Genomic DNA, 20006 nt, shown 5'->3' with positions numbered 1-20006 from the left:
ATGATCCATGTGATGAAATTTTCATCATTTTCTATGATGTTTTGTGGATCATGTTTCCAGTATTTTTCAGCCACTTCAGTACCATAATGTTTGCACAATCCCCAGTGCAACAATCTTGCCACATTATTATGCCTTTTAGTATACAATCCTTTTGCCATTAGTATGTCACAGCCAGTAATGAGGTGTGCGACTGTTTCCAATTTGGTTTTACAAAATCTACATTTGTCTTTTTCTCCCACATGTTCAATGAACTTTGTAAACCGATGTGTACGTAGCCCACTATCTTGGGCCGCCAATATTAACCTTTCATCTTTTGATTTGAATTTGCCTCTCCTTAACCATTCCTGCATTTGTTCCTGATCAACATGTGGTTCTTCCAGAAGTTTTCTATACTTGCAACTATATTTATGCATTTTCCATATTTCTTGTCTTCTAATCTGGTCATTCACCTTATATTCTTTCTTTTGTTTTTTGGCACACTCAGTTGCTGCCTGATTTTTATCTTCTGGTTTGAATTCCATTCCTGCTTGATGTCGATATGCTTCTGCTAGATTAAGCAGAGAAGTCATCTTAGATTTATTCTCCTCATGTTTCAAAACTTTTACTACATTTGGGTCCTGTGAGGTCTGCAGATATGTGTGGAGTCCCACGATAGCAGATCTATACCAATAATCAAATTCAAGGAGGCTTATCCCTCCTTCGGAATGGGGGATATATCATTTTGGTATGCACTGATTTTTATAAATCATTTGGTGAGCATGAAGTATCCCCCTTGTTTTCCTATCTAATCTGTCCAACACATTTTGGGGCCAGTCAGTCAATCCAAAACTGTAAATTAGGACAGGAAGAGCAAATTAGTTTATAGCTTGGATTTTGTTCCTAGATGTCAACGCTGTTTTTAAGGACTAATTTAACTCTTCTAAAGTATTTCTTCCTAAGTTTTTTTGAATTTGTTCATGTTTTGTTGTTGCCCTTCATCAAGTCCCAAATAGTTATACACTCCCTCTTGCTCAAGCTCTTTTATATCACATTATTGTCCCGAACTGATGTTTTCCTAGTGCTGCAGTTTTCCTGCTTTAAAGGTTGCTTTTGCACATTTATCAAGAACTATTGACATTCTTGTATCATCTGAAAAAGTTTTGCACTTGTGCTTTTAGTTCCTCATCTGATGAGTTATACAGTTTTAAATCATCGGCAAAGAAAAGATGAAAAGCCTTTATACTTTGTTGTTTTCTAGGAGCCAAATTATAGCCTTGGCCTAAGCTGTTAAGTAGACAACTTAATGGGTTAAGGGCAGAACAGAATAGCAGCAATGACAGAGAGTCACCCTGGAATATCCCCCTTTGAATTTTTATCACTGCAATAATAATTTGTCCTTTATCATGGCTTAATTGCAAAGTGGTCTGCCACTGTTTCATGGCCACTGCAATGTAGTTGATTAGTGTAGGATGTATCTTATACATTTTTAAGCTCTCTTTTATCCATGAATGTGGGATACTATTGAATGCTTTTTTGTAGTCAATCCATGCCATACTTAAATTCTTCCCCTTTTTACAGTTCTCCACTATGACTTTATTTAACAACAAATGATCCTTTGTTCCATATGAATTTCTTTTATTGCCCTTTTGTTCTACTGCCATAATTGAGTTTTCTTCTAAATGACTATGAACTCTGTAGGCATCAATTGCCATGTGAAGTTTATACATTGTCAGAAAGCAAGTTATTGGTCTATAGTTTTTAGGGTAGCTAGCAGATTCACTTTTAAGTAGGAGCATTTTTTTTCCTGTTGTTAACCAGGTTGGTGTCTTTTTGGGGTTCACATATAAATAGTTTTTACTCATAGCTAAATCTTAGTGCAAAAATGCTAATACTTTGAGCCAGAAGTTAGGTACTGCATCTGGGCCTGGGGTTTTCCAATTAGAGGCTTTTCCTAACTTTGTTTCAATCTCTCTGGTTGTTACTTCATCCCATTTCATATCCTGTATCTTTAAACTTCCTCTTCTTTCTTTTACTTCTTCTATCCATTTAGCATATTTGTTATTTTCCACAGGATCTTCGTAGATACTTCTTCAAAAGGGTCTACTTCACGATGTCGAAAGCCGACAATATCGAAGCTGATATTGTCGGCACCACAACATCGAAAGCTCAGAACATTGTGCAGTTAAACGGAAATCTCTGTAGGGGAGATTTCAGTTTACCTCAATGTAGTGGGGTCTCAGAGTTGGAATATTTAAGTAGGGGGGTGTGGGGGGTGCAGCCCCCCATGTGGGGGGTGCAGGGGGGCTTGCCCCCTGCCTACACTAGTTAGTTTTTATTTTTGTTTGTTTTTTTTTAACGTTATTTGATGTTTTACTACACCGATCACTGGAGGTCGACCTTTAGTGATTCGATGTAGTAAGATTTAGATAACGTAATATAGACACCTCCAAAATGTATCTATTTCTTCATTTTTGGCGGTCTTTTAATTCTTTTTACCTTGTTTCCTATTCTCGGTAAAACTTTTTTGGTTCATCAATAAATTGCTTATTTTGTACTTTCTTTTTATTTTTCTGCATATCTACTAAGTTTTTCTACTTGTGCTGAGATTTTTAGTTTGTTATTTGCGATAGTGCATGATAGATCCTGGTCTGTTCTAATTCTGTGAATTGCTTTTATCACGTCTATCTTTCTTAGTATTTTTGTTGATCTGTTCCCTCTTCTATATTCTTCTAACAGTGACACTTCTTGTCTTAGTTGCTTTATAGTTTTCTCTATTCCATAGTTACATGATGGTATTCGATTTTCCCCCTTCCTTTCTCGCACTATGCTGAGCTCTTGTGGTAGAAAATTATCAGTTATTAATTTAGCAGCACAGTGATATATCCTATTTACTTCTGTTATATCACATGGATCTCTATATATAGTCCTAATTACTGCATTTGTTTGTTTTATCAGACTTCTTACTTTTTGGTTTTTATTGACCTTCTGCAGTCTATTTCTCTCATTGATCTTAATATATCTGTCAATGTCCATTAAATCAAGCAACTCTTCTCTTAGCTCATTTTCTTCCCAATTGAGGGCACATCCCTTGTTTTCTGTTTTCTGCAGGCATTCTATAGAAAAGTTCTAGAACATCTTCCTGTGGCACATTCTCTTCAATTTCATCATGTGTCATCTGTTGCTCTGTCATATGGGAACTCACTGGCCTATCACTCCTCAACATTGACTGCATCAGAGTTTCCACAGTTTCCTGTTCCTTTCCTTGCTGTCTAGCTTCAAGTGAACTTTTATACTGGTTTCCTGTGGAAGGCTCCAAAATATCCTGATATGCCACCTGACTAATTGCTTCCTGTTCCACTGGCTGCCCTTAGTTTGGATATCCATTGCTCTATCCTGTTGGTGTGCTTTCTGAATTAGATTTTCTACACTGAATCCTTTATTTCGCAGGTAATCCATAACCTCAGTTTCTATTTTTTTAACTTCTCCATTGCTAATCTCTTTTTTTACTTTTCCTCTTTGTCTTCTTACTTTTTGTATTTTAAAGTTTTCCATATCCAGATTCCTTTGCCTGTATTTTTCTTCAAATATCTTTGGTGCTGCTCTTTTTGTATTGAATAGTTTTGCTTTCTACTTTCCATAAATATTACACCATACTAAATCCCTTTTTCTTTCCCATGTCCATATTTCTTCAAATGTCTCCTGTTCTTCCTGCTTCTCCTTACTTTGTGGACTCACTCCATCTTGCTGTGATGTAATCTGTATAAGATCTTCTACACCAAATCCTTCACTTCTCAGGCACTCCATAACTTCAGTTTCTATTTTTTAACTTCTACTTTACTAATCTTCTTTTCTACATTCCCTCTTTCTGATATTATTTATTTATTTTATTTATTATTTATTGACATTTGTTGACCGGGAAAGTCCACTGGGTCTGGAACCCATTTTCAGTGGAGGCCTCTGGAGAAAAGCTACACAATTAATACAGTCAAAAAAAATATATAGACACTTGACAACAAATTTTTTAAAAGCGGAAATATATTATTTTCTTTACTGTGAAATTTTCCATATCTGGATGCCTTTGCCTGTATTTCGCTTCAAATATCTTTGGAGCTGCCTTCTTTATATTGATTAATTTGACATTCTCCTTTGCATAAATATTGTACCATATCCAGTCTCTCTTTCCCATGTCCATATTTCTTTTTTATACCTTTCAAAAATCTGTAGGTTTTGTTGTTTATATGTTTGCACTTCCTCAGATACTTTTTTTTCCAAACAGATCAATGTTTCTTGATCTATATACTGTTTTTCACAAAGCTGTTGTATTAATGAATACAGATTTGTATTTGATGCTTCTGGCAGTTTTTTTTTTGTGGAAGCATTTTTCTTAACTCTAATTTCTCTCTTAATCATTTTGTATATCTTGTATCTGGAAATTCCGGGCTTTTTGCATAATAGTAACAATATAAAATTTCTTTCTTATCCTTAATAATCCACTTTATAATTTGTATGGCTCTTCTTTGGCCTATCTGTTTTTGTGATTTTTTTGGACTACTACTTCCTTCTACAACAGGGGAGGCATCCACCCCCTGGGCCTGGCCCCTTTGTAGGAATGTTTCCATATTTTGAGGATTCTACACTGTCATTTTTTCCATTCCTGGCACCAGTGTGCCTACCAGGATTGGGCGCTCTTTTATCCTGGGTCTTGTGCACCCAGCTATTTGTAACCTACTTCTGTCCATGCTATATGCTCTATAAATACAGTCTATATATCAGTGTTGTCTTGGTGAGATTCTGAGAAAAACAGGGTCCATCTCATGAAGGCACTCACCAAGACTTGAGAATGAATTCAGTTTCAGCAAGAATACTCTCCTTTACTTGCTGGCTTACCAACTCTCCATTTGGATCACTCGAGTGATACATGCATGATGTTGCAGGTGCATGTTCAATAGCAACAATGTCACTGTTTGGAGTTGTAGATACCTGACAGGTTGATTGAACATGTGTCACATGTATTCCATATATTGCAGGGCAACCAGGAATGCAGATATGCAGAGGTCATGGATGATGATGCTCAACTGTGTGACAGAATGGAGAGTATCTCACACTCTGTGGAACAGCTTGTTTCAGCTGTACAGAAGCAGTGCTGCAGTAGTTTACAGGCTATATGTGCTTTGACTCACATCATATACATGCCACCTGTAAGGTATTACATGGCATACATGTTCCACCCATGGCACTTGATCTTGCTTACTGCATCTGCAATGTCCACTTGGTGCAGCTGCCAGTTACCATGTACAAACACAGACTGATGCTCTGAAGTTTGCAACAACAGAGCCACACAAACCACAAGAAGTAGAGGTCCAGTACCACAATGAGGTGATGAAGGATCCTCACATTGCAGGGTAGCCCAGAGACTTGGTACAGGTCATCTGCACGAGTGGCCTTATACATGATATTGCATCCCTCACAGTGCACACAAGCTGGTGTTTGTAGTGCATTGCGCATCTTTGTGGTTTTTTTAATGGCTGATGCCTCACTTATTTACCCCCTCATAGTGTAAGAAGAACAGTAGTACTTTAGCCATACTTTCAGATATTATCTGTTTGTGTAATATATATATATATATATATATATATATATATATATATATATATATATATATATATATATATATCACATTGCCTAGCACCTACAGTGCAAGGAAATGTACTACACACTCAGTGATTTCATTCATGGCAGGCAACAAACTGCAGTGCACTTTGCCAACATTCTTTACACAATAAATACCTGATACCATGTTCCTGCATTCAACATGTGGTAAAGAAATAATAATCTTACATTACTGCATACTCTGCCTTCCCACCATACACAGCCATGCATGACAAGGCATAACTGGTTTGGCCATGGGTAGCATGTTTATGCAAGAACTGCCAGACAAGTTCTGTAATGAACCAATTTCTGTAGAACACTCATTTCAAGATCCAGTATGCCCATTCTCTATCCATGCATACTCCAGCCTGTATACATAAAAGTGTCCTGCCAAACACATAACAGTATACTGCATCTAACCTGGTACCCTACATTTCTGTATAACTTATTACACATACATACCACATGAGAAGATAAACTATAATTTGATACCTGTAGTAGCATGCCATGTATTTGTAATAGTTTTTCCATATATGCTGCCATTTCAGGCTATAACCTTCCTGTGTCCTTGAGCATGTTAATTTGTAGCTGAAAGTTACATTGCACATATATTGACATTGTATACACATTTAAACGTATGTGCACATGTACTTGTTACACTCTTTTTATGTGAGAACAACAGCATTACTGATGTTGACACAGTTCCACGATGACATCTATTTGCCGCTGTTTACAAATTATTAACATTACCTGTCAGAAACGTACATTAACATTATCCTTATAGACATTGGCCATACTTTCCATGCACACTGTCAGTATCAGAGGGCTGGCATATAATACCTGAAGTCCATACACAAACAGTAATTCCACAGTATTGTTGGTAGCCCTGATGCCCTACTGCTTCAAATGCTGTGACTGGTATATCTCATTCTTGTCTGCATTGTGTATTATTGCATTGCCTGCCTGTGTGATGTGGCCAAGTAGCATGTTTATCACAGATTGTTACACATTTGTGTTTGTACAATGTTCACAGTGTACAGGTTACATTCATTCATATGTTTGTCAAACATTATAATTACTTACACAAATGTATAGGTTTACATCATATTTTGCAATGTGAACATATATGTCAGGATTTACAATTCTGAAACAGACATTGCAAGATTATCTGAGACTGCATATATAGCCACTGCCTTCATCACTCATGCCTTCCTGGTAACTCACCTGTGTCATCCTGATCATCCCCTGAAGCCTTGACTTGTTCCTCCAGATGTCTCGGATTCTTGAGATAGTGTACCTACTCATAGGTATGGCCAACTAATATCACTGGACATTACCATTTTGTGCAGCATGTAGCAGAACACTGACCATCAATGCAGACTTTTGTGGTGTATATTACAATGCACCCATGAATTTATCCAGAAACCAAAATCTGGCCTTTAACACACCATATCCTTAGTAAGTTGTGCTAAGTATTGTGATCTGCACTCAGTTAAATGCATCCTCAGCAGGTATTGATGGAGCTATGAATGAGATCATAAGCTGTGGCTCCAGTGGAAAACAGTAGGTTTTTATTGGTATTGGTAATAGTGTACACTAGCACTGCAACAACACATATCAGCAAAACAGATATGCACATTGTAGTAGTGTCATACCTAAATAGTAGTACTTACCCTCAGGGATGTCCCCATCCTCCCATCCCTAAACATTGCCTGTAGGGTGCATTCCATCCATATGAAAATATCATGAATGCAAGCAGGATGAGCTATGATAAGGTTAATGATGTATCCATCTACCAAACATACTACTTGACAAATGTGTAAGTTCCACCCTTTCAATTTTAAAACCTTTAAGAATTTACTCCACTTGCAGTTTCTATTGGCACATGGTTGCAATATATTACACAATGATCATAGGGGGATTTGTCAATGGCATATAATGGAAATATTCCTTGGCAGTCAGTTGTTCCTGTGTAGGTATCTGCCTTGTGGCATGTGTCTGCTAGGAATTGCCCTAAAAAGTGACAATTGGCTGTCTGGGCCACCCCTATAGCATCATCCATTTGCCACTGGAATGTTGAAGAGGCCAGTATACCAAGGTTCTGGTATTTCTTAGGTTTTATTCAGACTACATTCTCACAGACTGCATGTGGACACTTGGAGTACATACACAACTTGCAACAGCTCCTCATCTAGCTTGTATCTATCTTTAATTTATTGATCAGAGTGCAGGCACAATTGCAGTCTGGCTTGCTGTTGGGCTGGCTTTCTAATAAGTATGGGATGCATATGCAAGTCCTTCTCAGTCATCCTCTGCAGTAACTCTGCCTGCTGTAGCTCATCTCCCAGATGCTGAATTATAATGCAGTATACTACAATGTCCACAAACTAAAAGCTAATTTTTCACGAAGTAAATGTGGCCTTTAACATATATCTATGTGGATATAGTGACATGTACCACTTTCCCTTAATTGCTTTCTATTTCTGAATTGCACACTTTTTCAATGTGGTATAGGTCAGTAGAAGTTACAGTTTTTCTATACCATTATTATACAACTTACAAGCATAACCACTTCTTTCCATAGGACCAACAAAACTCCATGTTTAGAAGCCACAGACACAGGGTATGTTAAATATTTATTTTGCCTGCAACTATCTTAGGTAGCATTTATTCTTTTACTGGGCTTGAGGTCCTGAAGAAAGTTCATATTTAGTTTTGGTGTTTTCATAGATGCATGGTTATCAGCACTTATGACCATGGCTATACAGCTGTTTATCGTCAGAGAACTTTCTGACTATGATGATGGTGGCATCCAAATCACATCACAGCACAGTCAGATGTCACACTGATGGATATATGCAATGTGATGTTCACATCTTACTATTCCATGGATGTAGTTTCTGAACCTGTGAAACCCACCCCATAAACCCAAAAAGACATGGTATGACAGGAGGATAAAGCCAGATCTACCAGGGGAAGGATATCTCCAACTGTGGCATACTCACCATTGGCTAACACAGACTCAGTTAAGCAAGAGGCTGACATGGCTGGATGTCAATCAAGTGACCACCCAAGCTAAGTATATCCATAGTTACAACACAGTTTTTTGTGCAGGTTCTTAATTGTGGGGACAGGCAGAAATCAACAAAGGCCTTGCTGAACTTGTAGGGGTAATACATGAACTGCATGATTACCTCTAAGAGTGCTTTAACTACATGTGCAGAATTGTGGGCATGTGACAAAAGGAGCATCTAGCCGGTGCCATTGTGTGGCCATACATCATTTCCGTCATGCTTCCCATGGCAGCTGGTACAAATGGTTAAAGATGTAAGCAGTAGTTCCTGTGGTACAAGGTTTGATTCCTTCAGCCCTAATTTGCCAAGTGTGTGACCTTTAGCAAGTCACTTATCCAGAAATTGCTTCTGAGTCACCTCTGAAAAGGGATGGTGTGTCCAGTGGACTACCTGGTTAAAATGGGTATTATTATTATTAGTAGTAGTAGTTGTAGTAGTAATAGTTAGTGAGTTATTTTGTGCTGAGTCCACCAATGGCATAGGAAATTGCTAATGGTCACAGAGCGTTCCAACTTCCAAGCATGGTGTTATTTATTTATTTATGTATTTATTTATTTGTCTATTTTACATTTGTTTCCTAGGAAATTTGGACTGGACATAAGTCCTTTTTCATTGGAGGCCTGGGGAGAAAGGTTCCATTTTTATGAACGGTATTTATTGCAACAAATGGAAGATACACAAAATTCTAACACAGTAGTTAATGTATACTATTTTACAATTTAGAGAAAGTGGCATTATACAGGAAGTGTTGCAGTAAGATACAAATTTTATTCATGGAAACAAATTTCATTTATATAAACTATTATATAGAAGCAAGGGAAGGTATCATGATACTGGATGTGTAACAGGAATAGTCAATCATGCACATCATAAGTCTGAGAGATATAGGACTTTCCCTACATTGCATAAATCAGAAAAACAGACAAGAGGTCTTGGATGGAACATGATCATGCCAGTATCCATATCAGGAAAGAGTGAAAAGACACTGACATGGATGGGGACATGCAGGGTCTGTGCCTCCAGTTCTTGAGGGTGCCTTGGATCAGTCAACCAGATCTTGACACATTACAGCATTTGCAGATGTTGTGCCCTGACAAACATCCAATGTAACTTCTGTAATACGCACCTCTAGAAAAGCCCAGTCTCCCAACCTGCTAATACAGATCTGACACACACATCATAATGTATTGGTCTAACTCACTGTTGTTGTTATCTTTCAGCTTTTCCTGGTTAGGGGTCGCCACAGCGGAACTCCGGTTCGCTAATGATTGGCAGTAGATTTCCATGAACGCTGAGGTGCCAGCTCAACGTTCAACCCTCAACAAAGGCACGCCCATTTATGCATGTCTTTTGAACACCCACCCAACTGCGGGGAGGACTACCATACCTAATTGCTTCTCAGTGACATTTGTCAGTGTGGCACTCCCCATCTGTGCCTATGATGATAACTGGTCCCTGCCCGCTGTACATTGTTACTTGGGTGGCCTATGTCTTATATACAGTTGGCCAGTCTATATGTGATATAACACAGCCTTGGTGAAGATTTGCATGCATCATTTCTAATTTTTTGTCTAATAGTTTATTCTGTACCAGAGTTGTGAACCAGATGCTGCTTATTGAAAGATCAATATCTTCTTTCTCTTATTCCTTGTTCTGCCTATTGAAATAACAATATTTTCTTGTTCTGAGACAAGACAAAGAGACAAATAAGCCTGACTATCTTTTTATACTTTGAAAAATAAACAGGTTACAGTTTTATAGTACAACCACCTATCACACATATTTCAGCTTAGCAGCATGCATTACTTCAACATATTTAAATTCACATTCTGAAATACTAGCTAGAAGCTCTAAATAGCCATCCTTTATACAGTTTTGCAAGCTGTTTACTACATTTTTTTCTGCAGGTGTTTCCTCTTGAAATAAAAAGCAGAAGTACAAACAACCATGTTTCATATTCCTACCAGGGAAAATTACAGTTTCTTCCATTATTGCTTAAGACAGAGAAAAAAATCTTAGACTGCTATCATAAGCATAATTCTTAGCAAATAGTACTTTTCCAATTATTTCATTTTTACATTTATTTATCTCAGCATCTTCAATATGGAATCCTTCACATAAAATGGAGTCTTGATCAAATTCTCATGTTCCTTTTCTCCTCCTACAATTCCCCTATTATTTTTAACATGCATATCTATAACATAGTTATTTTTATGCAGGAATGAAACTTTAAATGACAAGCAGGATTAATAAGCAATTTAATTTCAGTTACAATTCATCTAAACAAAATTATAACATAGACTTAACATTAGTATTTTGAAAACTGTACCTCCTCATCCAGAAAAGAGATTAGTAAATAGAGTACAGAAATGGAATAAACCAATGAAATGTTTTGCATTACTTCCAGTATCATATTTAAATGTGATTTTATTTCTTCTGATTTATCATGTTTGTAAAAGAGGCATTCAGCCCTTATTACTGCACATGTTCCATCTTGTAAAGCTAATGCATAAACTAAAACAAAAAAATTCTGCAAGACTACCACTCACGTCATATTTATTTTAAGCACAGCTTCAGTTATGGCCAAAAATGTAGGAGTACCTAAAGTGTCTACTAATCTACTCAGTTTCCTTAGAACCTATACAGATTTATCTGCTCCATACATTGGGTAAAGAATTGCTCCTATGATTGCCACATCATTTAAGTCCATTTTTGCTATTACTTCTTTATCTGTGTGATTTTTGCAAGTATATAGTATCTTCCTCAGTACTGAGATTTTGTTTTTCTCATTTTACAAATCGGTAATTTCTTATTAAACTTTTTACAAGTCTAATTGCAAGTATTAGCTATCATAAGTAATATTTACCTACTCAAAATTTAAGAAGTTACATGCATTTTCTCCACATATTCTCCACATATTATATGTAAAGCTGTATCTTTTGGTCTCCTCATATAAACTATAGAGATTGTAAACAGCTTCCCTCAGTATCATAAATTGAATCACAACCAAGAAGATAGCCGAACAAAACCAAAAAAAAAAAAAAAAAAAAAAAAAAACCTTTTTTATCATAAATTGAATACTGCATTTCAGACATTTTGTCCAATTACAATACTTGTTATAGTCCTTTGTTACCTTATATGAACTATTTCTATAATTGAGTAGGTTTTTCTCTGTTCTTTGTTTCCTTCTAAAGTTTGTAAAATTTTTATAAACTCAGTTGTGCTTTCCACACAGTAGACTAATAGGTTATTAAGCTATCATCCCTGATGGGACAGTTTAAGCCAAGCAATGCTTCCCATTTTTATCCATCTGTGCTATCCCATAGGTGTTTAAATTTCCCTGTCATCACTATAAATAATCCAATATTACCCTTTTATTTATAATTTTAATATGTGGAGAATGTTTCTCTATAATAGTCTGGATCCCAGATCTGCTGGTTTCAGGACTTCAGTCAATGTTTCTGAGTAGTCCAGACCTTGGTGCGGTAGTGGGAGGTCTTTCTGCTTATCAGTGAGAGTGGTAAGCACTGGAATAGCCTACCTGTCAAAAGAGTAGTCGTTTCCAGCTCTGATATTAACCTTATTGGCCATTTTGGTCTGATTTCTATCCCATTAAACTTTTTGAGTTAAAAAACATGAGTTTGCATGGGTTTGCACTTGTTTTAGCTTGGCGGATCCTATTTGGGCATCCTGAAGCCAAACTGGCCAAACATAGCCAAACTGGAGGCTAAGCTCTCTCAACTCACTACTGGCGTAACCAGTCAGGAGGAGAAGGAAACCACACTCACTACAATTCCAGTCTCACATAGACCTACCACGACAGCAAACCAAACACATAAATACACAAAAACATACTCGGAGGCTCTAAATAAAAATCTGCCTAAGCAGCAGAGACCTCCAAAGCAGACACCAAAGAAACTGCTACCCCAAAACAAAACACGTGCAACACATAGCTCACAAAGCCAGTGTGCTGAACAGTCACAGCCCTTAAGGCTAAACAACAGACCTGATATACTTGTAATAGGTGACTCTATCGTCAGGCACACTGACATCCCGCTCACCAGGCTGAACAAGGAGAAGGTCACGGTGAGTTGCCTGTTGGGTGCTAGGATCCGCCACATAACACAAGCACCCAGGTCACTCCAAGGCAAGTACAAATATGACTCGGTCATTGTCCATGCTGGTGTGAATGACCTGAGACGTACCTCCCTGAACTACATGAAAAGAGACATAGAGGAGCTCTCTGAGCTTGTAGCCCAGGCCGGTATGACCCTGACCTTGAGTAGCATCTTACCCTCACCAAGAATGATGCCACAATATGAAGACAAGATGATCAACTTCAACAATTGGCTTAAGTATTGGTGTCATTCAAAGGGGATCCAATGCCTGTCAGCCTGGGATGACTTGTTCGACAAGCCACGGTGCTTCGCTAGGGATGGCTTGCACCTGTCACCCCTGGGCTTTCGGATATTGGCAAAGGCTCTTGCTTCCCCCATAGTGCCTTTTTTAGGCAAGGCTCAAAAGACAAACCCACCTCCATAGGTATCACAAGGGATAAAAAAATAAGAGTAATGCTACTCAACGCCAGAAGTCTAAACCTCAAGATGCATGCACTCGAAACTCTCCTTAGCATGGAGAACATTGATATCTGTGCAGTAACAGAAACCTGGTTCAAGGCTCCCAAGAGCACCCCAGCACTACCAGGTTATACCTCATACCATGCTTTTCGGCCCCAAAACTTGGGCCGAACCACAAAAGGAGGGGGAGTATCAATATTCGTCAAAGATACCCACACCTCCAGGTTGGTGGCACAGCACGAAGCATCAGAGACTATCCATGTGCAACTAACAGTGGGTAAAACTGCCTTCCAGTTTATAGCCTGCTACAGACCACCCTCCCAAACCCAGGAACCCCACTCATCCTTCCTGAGAACACTGGAAAATATGAAGGTCTCTCCAAACACCATTATATTGACCGACTTCAACTAAACAAACATAGACTGGGAGCATTCTTCTAACTCCAACACCTTAGCCCAAAGGTTCCTAGAATTTATAAACTCAAATGCTATGGAACAACTTGTTACCACTCCCACAAGAGGGGAAAACATACTGGACCTGGTCATCACCAACATGGGGACTCTATGCTCCAGACCAGAAGTGTATCCCTCACTGGTAAGATCAGACCATAAACTAATCTCACTGGATATTCACATCCCAACCCCACCCCCTTCCCAGAAAACCACAGTGAAAAACTTCTCTAAAGTAAATTTCACACTCCTCAAAACTGAGGTGGAATCCTTCAAAGCTCCCGAGCCTGTGGAAAATACAGCCCAGACCGCAGAATCCTTTATAAACACATTCTATGAACACCTTCAGGAATGCATGGATCATGCAATCCCAAATAAAACTAAGACCCAAACCTCAAAAGGCAGACATCCTGTCTGGTGGACCCCAGCCATAAACAAACTATACAATAGAAGGAGGAAGCTACTACATGATAGAGCAAAATCCCAAAAAGGGAAGGCATCTCTGATCAGTATTAGAAAAAACTACAGGCACTCATGAAATCGTCTAAGGCCAGCTTCGAGAGAAAAATTGCACAGGACACTAAGGATAATCACAAGGCTTTCTTTAGTTATGTTAGGAACCTGGGTGGGAATTCCCAGATATGCTCAGAATTAGTCCAAAATGACAAGAAATACATCGAATCCACAGACATTGCCAACATCCTAGCTGACAGGTTCAGCACAAACTTCTCCTCCCCCTCCCCACCAAAAGGGCAAATATCTATCCCAGCAGAGTGCTGCCCCCCTGACATCTCAGATGCTCAGGTAAGAGCCGCCCTCTCCAAAGCAAAAACACAACATCAATGGGACCAGACGGTGTCCCGGGATGCGTCCTACATGAGCTCCAAGAAGAGCTAAACCCAAACATAAAACTACTGTTCAATCTCAGCCTTACTACAGGATATGGACCTAAAGAGTGGCGTACAGCAACAGTGGTCCCTCTCCACAAAGGTGGTGCCTCAACGGATCCTGGAAACTATCGCCCCATAAATCTGACTAGCTTGGTCTGCAAAGCTATGGAAAGGATCATCATGGACCTCATAAATAAAGATATTGGGGACCTACAGACACTGGATCATACCCAGTTCGGCTTTGTTAAGGGCAGATCCTGCCTCTTAGACCTGGACGATTTCTTTGAAACAGTCACCAAGGCCATTGACGAGGGGAAGGTGGTCCACACAGCCTACCTGGACCTTGCAAAAGCCTTCGATACAATACCCCACTCAGGCATTATAGATAAGCTCACCAGCTTAAATATAAACCCCTATGTCACTAGATGGGTTGCAAACTGGCTCAAGGACAGAACCCACATGGTTAGAATTGCTGGAGCCATGTCAGACTCCAAACCAGTTACAAGTGGCATCCCACAAGGCTCAGTCCTGGGACCTCTCTTGTTCGGTATATATTTCTCGGAGGTACAGGCCAACACGGAAGGACTATGGCTGACCAAGTTCGCAGATGACTGCAAACTGGGCTCCATAATCAACTCTCCAGCCGACACAAGCATCCTCCAAAAGGGCCTCATAGAAACAGACAACTGGTGCCAGAGCCATGGCCTCAAGCTAAACGCCAAAAAGTGTACAGTCATCCCCTTTGGCAAAAACAAAGTGCCCACAAATTACCACATAGGTGGTAATCCATTAAGTACAGAAGAAGTAATTAGGGACCTGGGGACCCAAGCTGATAGCAATCTCTCATTTGACAACCACGTAGCCAAAGTGGTTAGAAAAACATTTCATATAGCCCACCTAATCATGAAGGGATTCACATCTAGATCAGGGGAGGTTATTGTGCCTCTTTACTCATCCCTCATCAGGCCCATAATTGAGTACAATGCCCCTTTTGGGATGTACCTTACCAGACACCTGCAGCAACTGGAAAGACCCTAAAAGTACCTCACCAAGAGAATCAAAGGGCTCAAACAGATGCCATATGCTGCCCGGTTAAAGAAACTCCAGCTCTACTCAGTGGCATAGCGCCTGCTCAGAGGCGATCTGTGCCTGACGTATAAAGCCATGTCCAACCCGGAATTAATGGACATGCTGCACCTCAGAAAATCCAAATCCCATCGAGCTACATGCTCGAGAGACTTGAACCTCAGCGCTGAAATAAATAGGACATGCTGGAGGGACAGATTCATAACCCAGAGGCTCCCTTCACTCTGGAATAAAATCCCAGTCCAGGTTAGGCAGAGTCCCTCATTGACTCTCTTCAAGAGGAATCTTGATGAGTGGATGGGAGATTGTAGGTTTACCCCAGGTATCACTTCTGTGTCACTGTTCGACAGAGGCACAGTATATTAACCTCAAAAAAGGGCATAGCAAAATTAATTTAAAATGGGTGGCGAAAGCCAAACACACTCTGGTTAGGCTTATAAATGCACTGGGGCAGATAGCCTAGTATGAACCTATGAACCTATGAACCTATGAACCTATGAAGACTATTACAGCACCCTAAATGAGAAGGAGAGACTTTTTGCTGATGCCAAATACCTTTTTTTCTTTCTCTTAACTGTTTTTGCTTATCACACTTTAAAAATATGTTTTTACTTTGGTTCTGTTGTATTTCTGCTGCATTTTACTGTTAAATCATTTTACTGTGTGTTAAAAATTTAAACTGCATTTAGCTCTGCAGGCATCACACTCAAGTGTGACAGCCTTTTCTGAGCATTGTTACTGTTTAAATTGCTTTTTACTGCTTAATTTCATAAAAAAAAATACCAATAAAATACTATCTGTACTGCTTGTTTCCCATCCTTTCCTATACTAGCATAATCCGGATCACAGATCTGCTGGTTTCAGACTTTAGTCTGTGTTTCTGAGTGGTCCAGACCTTTTTGTGGTAGTGGGAGGTCTTTCTGCTTACCAGTGAGAGTTTTAAGCATTGGAACAGCTTACCTGTCGGTCGCAAGAGGAGTAGTTTCCAGGTCTGAAATTTACCTTATTGGCCATTTTGGGCTGAATTCTATCCCTTTCAACTTTCTGAGTTAAAAACCTGTGTTTGTGCAGGTTTGTGCTTGCTTTAGCTAAGCAGATCCTGTTTGCGCATCATTCAGACTACTACAGCACCAGAAACGAGAAGGAGCAACTTTTTGCTGATTCCAAGTACATTTTTGGCTTTCTCTTAACGGTTTTTGCTTATCACACTTTAAAAAGCCATTTTTACTATGGTTCTATTGTATTTCTGCAGCATGTTACGGTTAAATCATTCTACTGTGTATGCACTTGTTTTATCTGCTTAAAGGTTAAAAATTTAAACTGCATTTAGTTCTGCAGGCATCACACTCAAGTGTGACATCCTTTTCTGAGCATTTTTCTTGTATAAATTGCTTATTGCTCTTAATTTCATAAAAAAACTAAAAAATCAAAAAAAAAAAAAACTATCTGTACTGCTTGTTTCCCACCATTTCCTATACTAGAATAGTATGTATCCCAGATCTGCTGGTTTCAGGAATTTAGTCTGTGTTTCTATGTGGCCAAGACCTTGTTCTGGTAGTGGGAGGTCTTTCTGCTTATCAGTGAGAGTGGTAAGCTTTGTAACAGCCTACCTGTCGCAATAGGAGTGGTTTCCAGCTCTGAAATAATCCTTATTGGCCATTTTGGGCTGATTTCTATCCCATTCAATTTTCTGAGTTAAAAACCCGTGTTTGCCTGGTTTGCTCTTATTTTAGCATCCTGTTTGGGCATCCTGCAGACTACTACAACACCGGAAATGAGAAAGAGAGACATTTTGCTGATTCCAAGTACCTTTTTGGGTTTCTCAAAACTGTTTTTGCTTATCAAACTTTAAAAAGCCATTTTTACTGTAGTTCTGTTTTATTTCTGCTGCATTTTGCTGTTAAATCATTTTACTGTGTGTGCACTTGTTTTATCTGCTTAAAAGTTAAAAATTCTAACTGAATTTGGTTCTGTAGGTGTCACACTCAAGTGCAACAGTGTTTTCTGAGCATTGTTACTGTTTAAATTGCTTTTTGCTGCTTAATTTCATAAAAAAACTGAAAAAAAAGCAAAAAATACTATTACTACAGCTTGTTTCCCACCCTTTCCTGATCTAGAATAATCCAGATCACATATCTGCTGGTTTCAGAAATTTAGTGTGTTTCTGACTGGTCCAGGCCTTGTTTTGGTAGTGGGAGGTCTTTCTGCTTATCAGTGAGAGTGGTAAGCATTGGAACAGCCTACATATCACAAGAGGAGGGGTTGCAGCTCTGAAATTAACACTATTGGCCGTTTTGGGCTGATTTCTATCCTTTTCAACTTTCTGTGTTAAAAACCTTGTTTTAGCTTGGCGGATCCTACTTGGGCATTCTGCTGACTACTACAGCACCAGAAATGAGAATGAGAGACTTTTTTTGCTGATTCCGAGTAGATGTTTGGCTTTCCCTAACTGTTTTTGCTTTTCACACTTTAAAAAGTTATTTTTAATGTGGTTCTGTTGCATTTCTTCTGCATTTCACTGTTAAATCATTTTACTGTGTCTGCACTTGTTTTATCTGCTTAAAAGTAAAAATTTAAACTGCATTTGGTTCTGTAGGCATCACGCTCAAGTGCAACAGTCTTTTCTGAGCATTTTTACTGTTTAAATTGTTTTTTGCTAGTTAATTTCATAAAAAAAACTAAAAAAAAAAATACTATTTGTACTGCTTGTTTCCCACCCTTTCCTATACTAGAATAGTCCGGATCCCAGATCTGCTGGTTTCAGGACTTTAGTCTGTGTTTCTGAGTGATCCAGACCTTGCTGTGGTAGTGGGAGGTCTTTCTGCTTATCAATGAGAGTGGTAAGCATTGGAACAGCCTACCTTTCACAAGAAGAGTGAGTTCCAGCTCTGCAATTAAACTTATTGGCTGTTTGGGCTGATTTCTATCCCTTTCAACTTCTGAGTTAAAAATCCATGTTTGATTGGGTTTGTGCTTATTTTAGCATGGCAGATCCTATTTAGGCATCCTGCAGGCTACTACCGCACCAGAAATGAGAAGGAGAGACTTTTTGCTGATTCCAAGTACCTTTTCGGATTTCTCTTAACTGTTTTTGCCTATCACACTTTAAAAATCTGTTTTTACTTTGGTTCTGCTGTATTTCTGCTGAATTTTACTGTTAAATCATTTTATTGTGCGTGCACTTGTTTTAGCTGCTTAAAAGTAAAAATTAAACTGCATTTAGCTCTGTAGGCATCCCACTCAAATGTGACAGCCTTTTCTGAGCATTGTTACTGTTTAAATTGCCTTTTGCATTAAAAAAAACATAAAAATACTATTTGCACTGCTTGTTTCCCACCCTTTCCAATACTAGAATAGTCCGGATCACAGATCTGTTGGTTTCAGACTTTAGTCTGTGTTTCTGAGTAGTCCAGACCTTTATGCTGTAGTGGGAGGTCTTTCTGCTTATCAGTGAGCGTTTTAAGCATTGGAACAGCCTACCTGTCGGTCACAAGAGAAGTAGTTTCCAGCTCTGAAATTAACCTTATTGGCCATTTTGGGCTGATTTCTATCCCTTTCAACTTTCTGAGTTAATAACCTGTGTTTGCACGGGTTTGCGCTTCTTTTAGCTAAGCAGATCCTGTTTGTGCATCCTTCAGCCTACTACAGCACTAGAAATGAGAGCAACGTTTTGCTGATTCCAAGTACCTTTTTGGCATTCTCTTAACTGTTTTTGCTTATCACACTTTAAAAAGCCATTTTACTGTGGTTCTGTTGTATTTCTGCTACATTTTCCTGTTAAATCATTCTACTGTGTATGCACCTGTTTTATCTGCTTAAAAGTTAAAAATTTAAACAGCATTTAGTTCTCTAGGCATCACACTCAAGTGTGATATCCTTTTCTGAGCATTTTTCTTATATAAATTGCTTTTTGATGCTTAATTCCATTAAAAAATTAAAAAAAAAAATACTGTACTGCTTTTTTCCCACCATTTCCTATATTAGAATAGTCCGTATCCCAGATCTGCTGGTTTCATGACTTTAGTCTGTGTTTCTGAGTGCCCAAGACATTGTTGTGGTAGTGGGAGGTCTTTCTATTTATCAGTGAGAGTGGTAAGCTTTGTAACAGCCTACCGGTCGCAAGAGGAGTGTTTTCCAGCTCTGAAATTATCCTTATTGGTCATTTTGGGCTGATTTCTATCCCATTCAATTTTCTGAGTTTTAAACCCGTATTTGCTGGGTTTGCTCTTATTTTAGCTTGGTGGATCCTATTTGGGCATCCTGCAGACTACTACAACACCGGAAACGGGAAGGAGAGACTTT

This window comes from Protopterus annectens, chromosome 1.part0, assembly GCF_019279795.1.
Source record: "Protopterus annectens isolate FY-2018-M chromosome 1.part0, PAN1.0, whole genome shotgun sequence".
NCBI classification, from domain to species: domain Eukaryota; kingdom Metazoa; phylum Chordata; order Ceratodontiformes; family Protopteridae; genus Protopterus; species Protopterus annectens.
The sequence above is the reverse complement of the archived record's forward strand: the minus strand, read 5'-3'. Positions refer to the sequence as shown.